Raw genomic sequence first — 9,137 nt, 5'->3', positions numbered from 1 at the left:
GGATGTGGCAAGGGTAGTAGTAGTGTACTGAAGTTCACCCTAAAGGTAAGACTGATGCATACCATAACTACGATATTCTGAATGTTTTAACCAGCTGGCCGGTACTGGCTATGACTGCACTTGAGGAGTACACCTCAAAACGGTCTTGTCAGTTGCTGCTTTTTTTTTAAAGATTAACAGCTGTCAGCGCCCAAATCTATGAATACGGCGAGTGCAATATTGAGATCGATACAAAATACAAAGGAAATGTTTTAGTGTGGCACATTTGGAGGTATGGAAAAAATTGCAGTGAACATTGCAGCAAGTCTGTTAGTTGCAACAGTTCTGACTTCTTGTAGTTCGAGGTCACGGTAAACGGATCATCAGGCATACCGTGCACATATTAAGTTCCAAGAACACCAGGAGTATTTTCAGGCACCTCCAGGCAACATTTATTACAATTTTGCTCATTTATTACTTCATCATGCACAACGCTGGCCCTTATGACTGGAAGAGGATGATGTAAGGTGGTTCTGTGCCACATGCTGAAATACAGAACACACTGTAGATTTATAAGTACAAAAAAAACAAGAAAATGGAAGTAGCAGGCCCAGAAATCAAAATTTTGACAGAGATGCAGTCAAGGCATTTTGTTCAGAAAGGATGACCCGCACCCTTTGTATAGAACTAGGGCATGGAAAAGGGCACTAGCTCCAGTGCTAGGAACTGCAGCGTCGTGCTGCTGAATGGTGCTACATGCCGCTCGCGAGGATTTCTATAGCTTGAAGATACGTTTATGTCGCTTTCCTTCCTTAGTCATTGGTGAACTTTAACCCCGTATCTAATGAAGAAATTGAGTTCATATTATGCACGCATCCTGGCATAGTTACCATAACAGGATAAGGTCTCGAATTAGCCTAGACTTGAAAAGGGAGTAGAGGAAACTATTAAGGAAGAAGGCCATCAACAAGCTAGTGGTAAGAAGATGCCAAGAGTTCAGAGTCTCGCTTGAGAACGGTATTCTGCTTTAATGGAAGACGATGACAGTTGGAAGGATGTGGATGACATTGCCAGTATCGTTAAGGAATGTGCAGTAGGAGTAAGGGTATGGTAGCTGGACAGGATACTGGCCAGCTATCTCGGGAAGCAAAAAACCTGATAAACACCAAAGTAAGAGAGCCTCTAACCCTTTTGATAGGACAGACCTGGCAGAACTGTCAAAGCTAATCAGTTAGTGTAATGTAAACGGCATAAGGAAGTATAATTTGGAGAAGATTGAGCAACCTCTAAAAAGTGAGGCAGCCCAAAACAGTAGAGAGGAAATGTGGAAGGTGATCCATATTTATTGAAGGAGGCCCGGTAGCCGCGGCTGATGAGCCGGCGGAGCGGGCTGTCGACGCTGCAGGCCAGGCCGGTTGCTGAGACTGTTCTTTTCTGTGTGAGCAAGGTCTTCTTCTTCTGCACCTCAGTAAACATGGTACACACCCACGTGGGGGGATTGGCCGAGGTACAGGAGTGAATGCCAAGGAAGTTTTTGTGCGAGCTCACGCTTCAAGCTTCATCAGCGCCGCTACAGAAAATAGCCAATAATTCAATGGCAATAGAAGCCCCATGGGGCAGAAATGCATTGGCGGTCATAAAATTAGCCCATTTACTGGAGTGGAGTGACATCACCGGAAGTGATGTCACTTTCGGTAAAGGCATGGACAGCTCTTAATTCTATCGCATTGCTGATATAATGGAATTAGGTGTCCCTGTGAATTTTTGGCAAAAATCTGGGGCCAAATTATGGAACGCTCTCAATCTGAACAGTCTCAAAGCACTTCTATTGTTTGGCCCAGATCGTTGTCAGTGCCGACCTATAGAAGAGGGGCTTTAAGACTGTCTTCAGATTGGGAGTGGTCCTTAATTCGGCCCCAGATGTACGCTCTTAGAGACAAGGAGGACAATGTCGTTATTAATATGAATAAGATAGTTAAAGCAGCTAAAGCGTTCTGTACAGGTCTCTACATACCCAAAATAATCTCGATACTGATGATGAAGCCAGCATCGTCTCTCTCTTACTACTCGCCGCGCCGGCGCGGTGGCTCAGTGGTTATGGTGCTCGGCTGCTGACCCGAAAGACGCGGGTTCGATCCCGGCCGCGGCGGTTGAATTTCTGTGGAGGAGAAATTCTAGAGGCCCGTGTACTGTGCGATGTCAGTGCACGTTGAAGAACCCCAGGTGGTCGAAATTTCCGGAGCCCTCCACTACGGCGTCTCTCATAGCCTCAGTCGCTTTGGGACGTTAAACCCCACAAACCAAACCAAACCTTACTACTCGCCGCATATTTGCAGGAGGTAATCAGGGACACCTTAGTAATCTCCGATTCGATGACATCACCTATAGCTAGCAACTCGGAGGACAAATTCCAAAGCATGATCAAGGATCTAGATTGGCGAAGCAGAGCAGTGGGTCTTCAAATTAATAAACAGAAAACTAATGTTCACGAAACAGTCTTAGGAGGGAGCAGCAGTATACTGTAGACAGCGAAGTGTTGGAAGCCCTATAGACCTTGGGTGGTCTGCGCCGCCTCGCTGATATTTTTCTCCATTCACCCTGGGCACCGCCCCTTACTGTCTATATATGATGCCGAAATTCTAGAGTGTCTGCTTCGCTCATGCATAACATAGTAACAGTGCATAGCAAAGTATGGCATGGGTAAACAGTGCTAGTGCACCTAATTCGAATTTGATTAACTATGCAGATCGGCTGTCATTTTTTTTTCAGTGTGGTTTTGGTTTCAACAGCCGTACTGTTGCTATCGCGTAACTGCAATGTAATTGCTGTTCGTTCCCGCGATATGCCATTCCGGATCCTGAGACAAGCTGGTGTTGGAGTCGGCTCGCATTAAAATGACAAAGCATGGGTTATGTCGCAAAATTCTTGCATACCTTACATGACCTCAACCGCGGATGTGACATTATTGTTATAATTCAGCTCTTAATACCGAAGTTACGTGAGAAAAAAATTCAAGTATAACTTATTTACTGGGCGCCGGCGAACCCCATCAGCGCCTCCTATATACTTTCGAAAGTATAGAGGAGGCGCTGACCCCATTGAACGAAATTCCGTCGGCGACTGTCGTTGCATGCGGCCGAGAGATGGTCCAAAAAGATGGCGTCGCAACAGCCATTGTCGAGCCACTGCAGCGACGAATGCGACGACGGTACCGTGTACTAGAATACCTTTAGTTCACTGTAACGATGGCATGCACAACAGTTACCAGGAGCCCCCACTTCTCCCTTGCCCCTGCCCTCCTGCGCATAAGGATTTGCGTTTAATAGTTACTTACACATCGTTAAAAAAAAACGAAGGGTACGCTTAAAGGGGTCGTGAAACGTTTTCCGAAAATTTTGAACGACGTGTGTATTTGGAATTCTGACCCTTCATTCTATAGTATACTTTGGTTCGTTTCATCGTCTGGGTTGATTGAATAGCGAAAAAAACTAAATTTCGGTTTCCCAGCGCGCGTCCCCCTCAACTCACAGCAAACGTCATTTTAAGAAGCCAATCAGAGGCTTCTGTCGTCAACACAACATGGCGGCTTAGCGAGGCCTGTTTAGCCATAGTTGACCGAGGTTACAGCACGCATATTGACTCTAATGTGGCACCGTCGTCTGCTCAGGTACTAGAAGTTTTACAGTGGCTCGAGCGGAGGCGCCTCCTATTGTGCGCCGCGTACCCTGCTTTGGAAGAAAGTAGCGGCGGCGCTGTCGTCGCCCGCACTTGAAGCGACTGCGCGCGCCTTCTGCTCCCGCAGTTGCGTGTCGTTGTTTGCGTCGTGGTGTGTTGCTCCGTGCGTGCGTTTTCTGCATCAGTGTTTACGATGCCTCCCAAGCGGCGGCTAAACCACTGTTATGCACCAGGTTGCACAACTGGCCACGCGAGAACAGCACAGGAGCGTGCTGCTACTACCTGCCTCGGAAGGAAAGATGCTGAACGCAGCAGTATTCACAAGAGCCTGAGACTTCGGTGGCTTGCTCTATCCCTCTATAAAACTTTTCAAGTTTATTACCAACCTTGAAGATACATTTACAGGCTGCTTCAGCTCGAACAAGCTCCATCACGACAGCATCATGGATGTGCTGGCTGTCATACACAACAAGCACATTGCAGCTATTGGATGTGAGGAGCACAACCAAACACTTACAGCCAACATGATTGGATTTTATGTGGTGACCCGCATGCACTTTTATGTTAAAGGCTTGAATAAGTCTCGTGATGCAGCACACAGAAAGTCGCACCAGCATTTAAAGCTTAGTCGCATATGATGATCACATATCAACCAAGCTGTTGTGCAGTGGTCGGCTTAAAAGTGGACATATTGTGCAGTAAAACTCATTGTTGTGGTCTGTGAAAACTTTGTTTGTTGTTCATGACTGTGCCAAGCACCTGTGCGTACCAAGTAGTAGTAGTAAGTGCAGTGCAAATTCCTTGTGATACAGAAGCATAGATGAAGATATTAAATGCTTTGAAAAATAATGGAATCTCCCTAATAAACCAAGAACATGTATCCAGTACCACACAGGGTATTCAGGTGCGTCACGTCCCCTGCCCCGCGCGTGCGCACGCACGCACGCACACACGCAGCACAAATAGAATAGCGCCACGACTCGGCGTAATTAAATGCCGCAGCTAGTTCCGAGGCTGGTTACAGAGGGAGGAGGTCGTATGAGTCACGGAGAGCAATTTTAACATTTTGACAAAGCGTATTTCTTTCAAAATGCTAGTAAGGAGACAATATTAATCGCCGTTTCATTTCACTTACGGCGAACTACCTTCTTTATGTGCTCTTGTCTCATGGTCGGTGGTATCTTGATCATAGACAGGGAATCCTTTTTATTTCGTATTTAATGGCGCTTGAAAGCGAGGACGCAAGCACATACTTTGTGTGAAGCGCACCATCAGTGAGATGAAATTTACCATACAAAGAGTATGAGCGAAGCGAGGAATGTATATTGCATTCAGCTATACAGCTGAGCCGCCCGCGAGAATCGTAGTGAGCGTTTGCAAAATCACTTTTTTTTCATTTTGCTCGTTCATGGATAAAACAGGGTCAATACTAATCAAGGCAAACTGCAACGAATACCACCGCGAAATGTGAAGCGGCTGTCCCCGGCCAGACAATTACGGAACTCTTCGGTCCGCCAGCGACAGCATCGGAATATTTCCACATGCACAACGAAGCTACACGGGACAGAAAGCGGAAAGCAAACATTTTTGTCCCTTAGTAGTTTTGCATCCCTTCGTGGTGGTAAACTTGAATCGCCTAAAACATCGGCGGAAGCGGTGTCCTGCAAGCGCGACGGCCGCCTGAAAGGTGCCGCGGCTGACGCGCTTTCAAGTGCGGGCGACTACAGCGCCGCCGCAACTTTCTTCCGCTCGAGGCCCTCTGCAGCGGAGGCGGTCGCGCCACTAGAAATATTCTAGTTCACTATATCGATACTATCGATACCGCAGCTGAGGGAGCTTCGGAACTGGTCAGCGCTGTAAAAGGTACTACTCTCGTCACCCCTTTAACTGTGAACCTGTCCCATAATAAAATAAAAATATGCTCGATTTCCGCGACGCCAGCGGAGCTAGCAAATGCCAGCTATGCGAGCGGCGACCAGGCAGTAAATAAAGCGGTCATTGGATGAAATTTGCTTGTATCGCCGAACTAAATACTGCCAGCAAGTCGGCATCAGCCAACGATCCTCAAAAATGATTCATTTTTGGCATTCATCTATTCCAGTGCTTGTTATGAGCGTGAACAAATAATACTAGCGTGTTTTTCTGACGCCGGCGGCCGGCATCCAGGCTGACAGGCCGGCCCCGAGAAACGCGCCCCCACGTCATTATGACGCTGGCGCTCTGCGCGCTCGCTCGCATTCTGCCCCTTGTCAGTGCGACGCGCCGCGTGCGGCCTGTCATTGACATCGGTTTTGCGCAGGCGGCGAGCTGCTGTCAGTCGTTGTTACGCCGCTCGCAACGGCACGTCGCGCGCCCGGCAAGTAGCAGTCATGCCGAGAGACCGCGACACCTCTGCCTGCGGGAGCCCCGACCGTGAACCTCCGAACCCGGTCGTGGACTCGAGTCTTCATCTCTATCGCAAGGGGTGGGTTGACTCGCAGCCCCATCTGCAAATTATGCCTAACCCTCTTCACGCTTCTGGAATATATTTTTCTGCAGCAAAGAACAGAAGCGCGGAGCCGATGCGCGCCGCGATAGCTGACTCATTCGTATCGAGTTCATGTAAAGAGTGAGTCGTCGAGATGGGCTGGCCTTGCTCAGCTCGATTCTCTGACTCAAACCACCGCTGTCAAGGAACACCACCTAGATAGGTTCACGTAAGCAAGGCTATGTCGAGCCGCTGATACTGAAGCCAAGGATGATGGAGAAGCAGAACCGAAACCGAAACTGGTCCCAGGTCAGTGATTGATGTATGACCACGCGCTGCAGTTTAAAAGAGTGCAATTACGCGTGCAAATAATTGGAAAACCTTGTTTCACTTTCTGAATTTCTCATAAAGCTATTATTTTAGGGCAAACGAAAGTTGAAGATATCTCTACGTTTCTGAAGATCTTAAAATGACGTAGTCGAGTAGTGTGTGTGCCAGCCGACGGCGGCGCATGGTCGTTTCATGAGCTCAAAAAGGCAGCGATTTCGAACGGGCTTTATTAAATGCAGACTCAATATTGAGTCGAAATATTTCGGAATTAGCATGTCTAATGTTTATGGAAGCAGTAAAAATTAAAATCGGGCAGCTTCATTTTCTTTTCACAACCCCTTTAAGCTCTGCCTTAACGGCATGACGCAGTAAGGTTAATGGGTCCCTTCAGCAGTGCGAGGCCCTCTTTGCTTATCACTTTGCAGACATGAACCACTGTTATTTCTTTCACCATCAACCTACCCTTAAGGGTACACGGCAATAGGGAGATCCCTACCGCGCAAGTACTTCTCTTTCGTCTAGCTTCTGCCTACATGTGCATATATGCATAAGTGATCATTCTCTACTTTACATCCATAGATCGCGTGGAGTCCTCATGCCACTCCGGCATGCACCAAAGGCGGCTCCTCGACAGCTTCAGAACTTTACGCTGCCGCGCCGACTCGTCAGTTGGACGGTTATTTCTGGTCTGGTGGTTCTACAGTTCTACGAATGACCCGGCGTTCGCTTCAGTTGACTAGCTATCCAAGTGGTCGTCGGTTCCTTTTACACCGCTAGCTGTCAAAGTGAAGGTCCCTGGCCTAAACGTAATAATTGCCTCAACAATGGAGCGTCCTCGGTCACGTGACCACAACGAGCACATAGACCGTTCTTCGCGCTAACTAGAAAGGTGTGACTCTGTCCGTAAACGCGCTACATGTCAAGAGCGTTCAAGCCCACGCCAACACATTCTCACTACATAAAGCATTAACGCTCGCAAAATAAACGAAATCGTCACGCACGTGCGACCGCAGCATTCAAACAGATGCAACAATTATAAAAGGACAATGCGGACCGGTTAGCTCTCATCATCCGTTTTAACAGGGGTGTAGATGGTTTATGGGGCCGGTTTAACGTCCCAAAGCGACTAAGGCTATGAGAGACGCCGTAGTGGAGGGCTCCGGAAATTTCGAACACCTGGGGTTCTTTAACGTGCACTGACATCGCACAGTACACGGGCCTCTAGAAATTCTCCTCCAAAGAAATTCCAGCCGCCGCGGCCGGGATCGAACCCGCGTCTTTTGGGTCAGCAGCCGAGCACCATAACCACTGAGCCACCGCGGCGGCAACAGGGGTGTAGAGGCGAAACGGAAATGACGCCCGTGGGCTGTGCGCTGTCAGCGCTCGTTATAAAACGTCTCGAGGAGGTCGAAATTAATCTGGAACCCTCCACTGAGATCCCTCTTTCTCTCTTCCATCTCTCACGGCGCGGTTCAGCTGTCCACTGATAGGGATATTGCGCCTTTCCTTTCCCAGTAACCAGTTATTCTTACCATGGGTGTAATCGCCATTCAATTTGCTGTGTTTTCAATACTGTCAGCCTAATGGCGGAGTAAACATGCCGCTCGCATATACGACTTCGCGCTGTAGCACTGTTGCATTTAAATCATGGAACCGAACTGTACAAGCACGTTTAATAATTCAACAATGGAATTAATGCTCTTGGCATCCACCTTTATGCAGCCATGCTGATACTAAGGAAAACTTTACGTCTCTCAAGTCTTCATAGTTGAAGAAATTCGTCTCTCTCCGCGCACGAGTCACGACGAGATTCACGCAGATAGCTGTATAAGAGACTTCTTTTTCTAGTCGAACTGCTTTGCTATTGCCGTATTATATACGTCATAACCAAAAACTAGATCGCAGTCAGTTACTTGTCCTGAGAAAAACTGATAACTGGATTTTTATTATTATTTCAGCTACATTGTGGCATGCTGAGATCTGGCGTTGGTTAACCATTGCGTCGTTTGGATTGTTCTGTTACACTGTAGTTCTGCACTGAATGTTTCCTCTAAACAGATTGTAGTACTATGTGTAACAGTTGCGTTCACATGAAAAAGCTCCAGAAAAAGAAGAAATACTACGCTGCGGCTGTTTTTCTCTTTTTTTTTTCTGGCGTGAAAGAGAAAAAGAAGGTATACACTGTCGTACCAGGGAGCGCAACTGATTCCAGGAATCGCCATCGCTCGCGGCATATCAAAATGACGTCGGCGTTAGCGGCGCACAACGCGGCCCGACCAAAATTGAAGTACCGCCGCGGGCGGCCTACCAAGGCCGCCCCGAATACTCTCGGGGTGTCATGGCGGCTCGAAATTCCCACGGCCTCTCCCGGCACTGCTCGTCCGCGACGGCCGCCGACCACGCCGATGGCGTCCGCACCACCATCGACGCCAGCCAGATCACGCAACAGATCACGCGGCCAGCAGCACTACCCACTGGTGTTTCTAGCGGGGTCTCCGACTCTGCTACCCGCAACTCTACGGCAGCGGTTCCCAGTCTCGAGGTGCGAGGGAACCTCACCAAGCAAGATCCGTTCACCGCCGCCGGCCAGGATGGAGTCTCAACAACGCTGGCCGAGCGACTAAGAGAAGAAGACTACGCGCTTCTGTCCACCTCTGCGACCCGTAGTACCAAAGGAAGTGGCCAC

This window comes from Amblyomma mixtum, chromosome 5 (assembly GCF_055824585.1).
Source record: "Amblyomma mixtum isolate Tamu chromosome 5, ASM5582458v1, whole genome shotgun sequence".
NCBI classification, from domain to species: Eukaryota; Metazoa; Arthropoda; class Arachnida; order Ixodida; family Ixodidae; genus Amblyomma; species Amblyomma mixtum.
Note: the sequence above shows the minus strand (reverse complement) of the source record.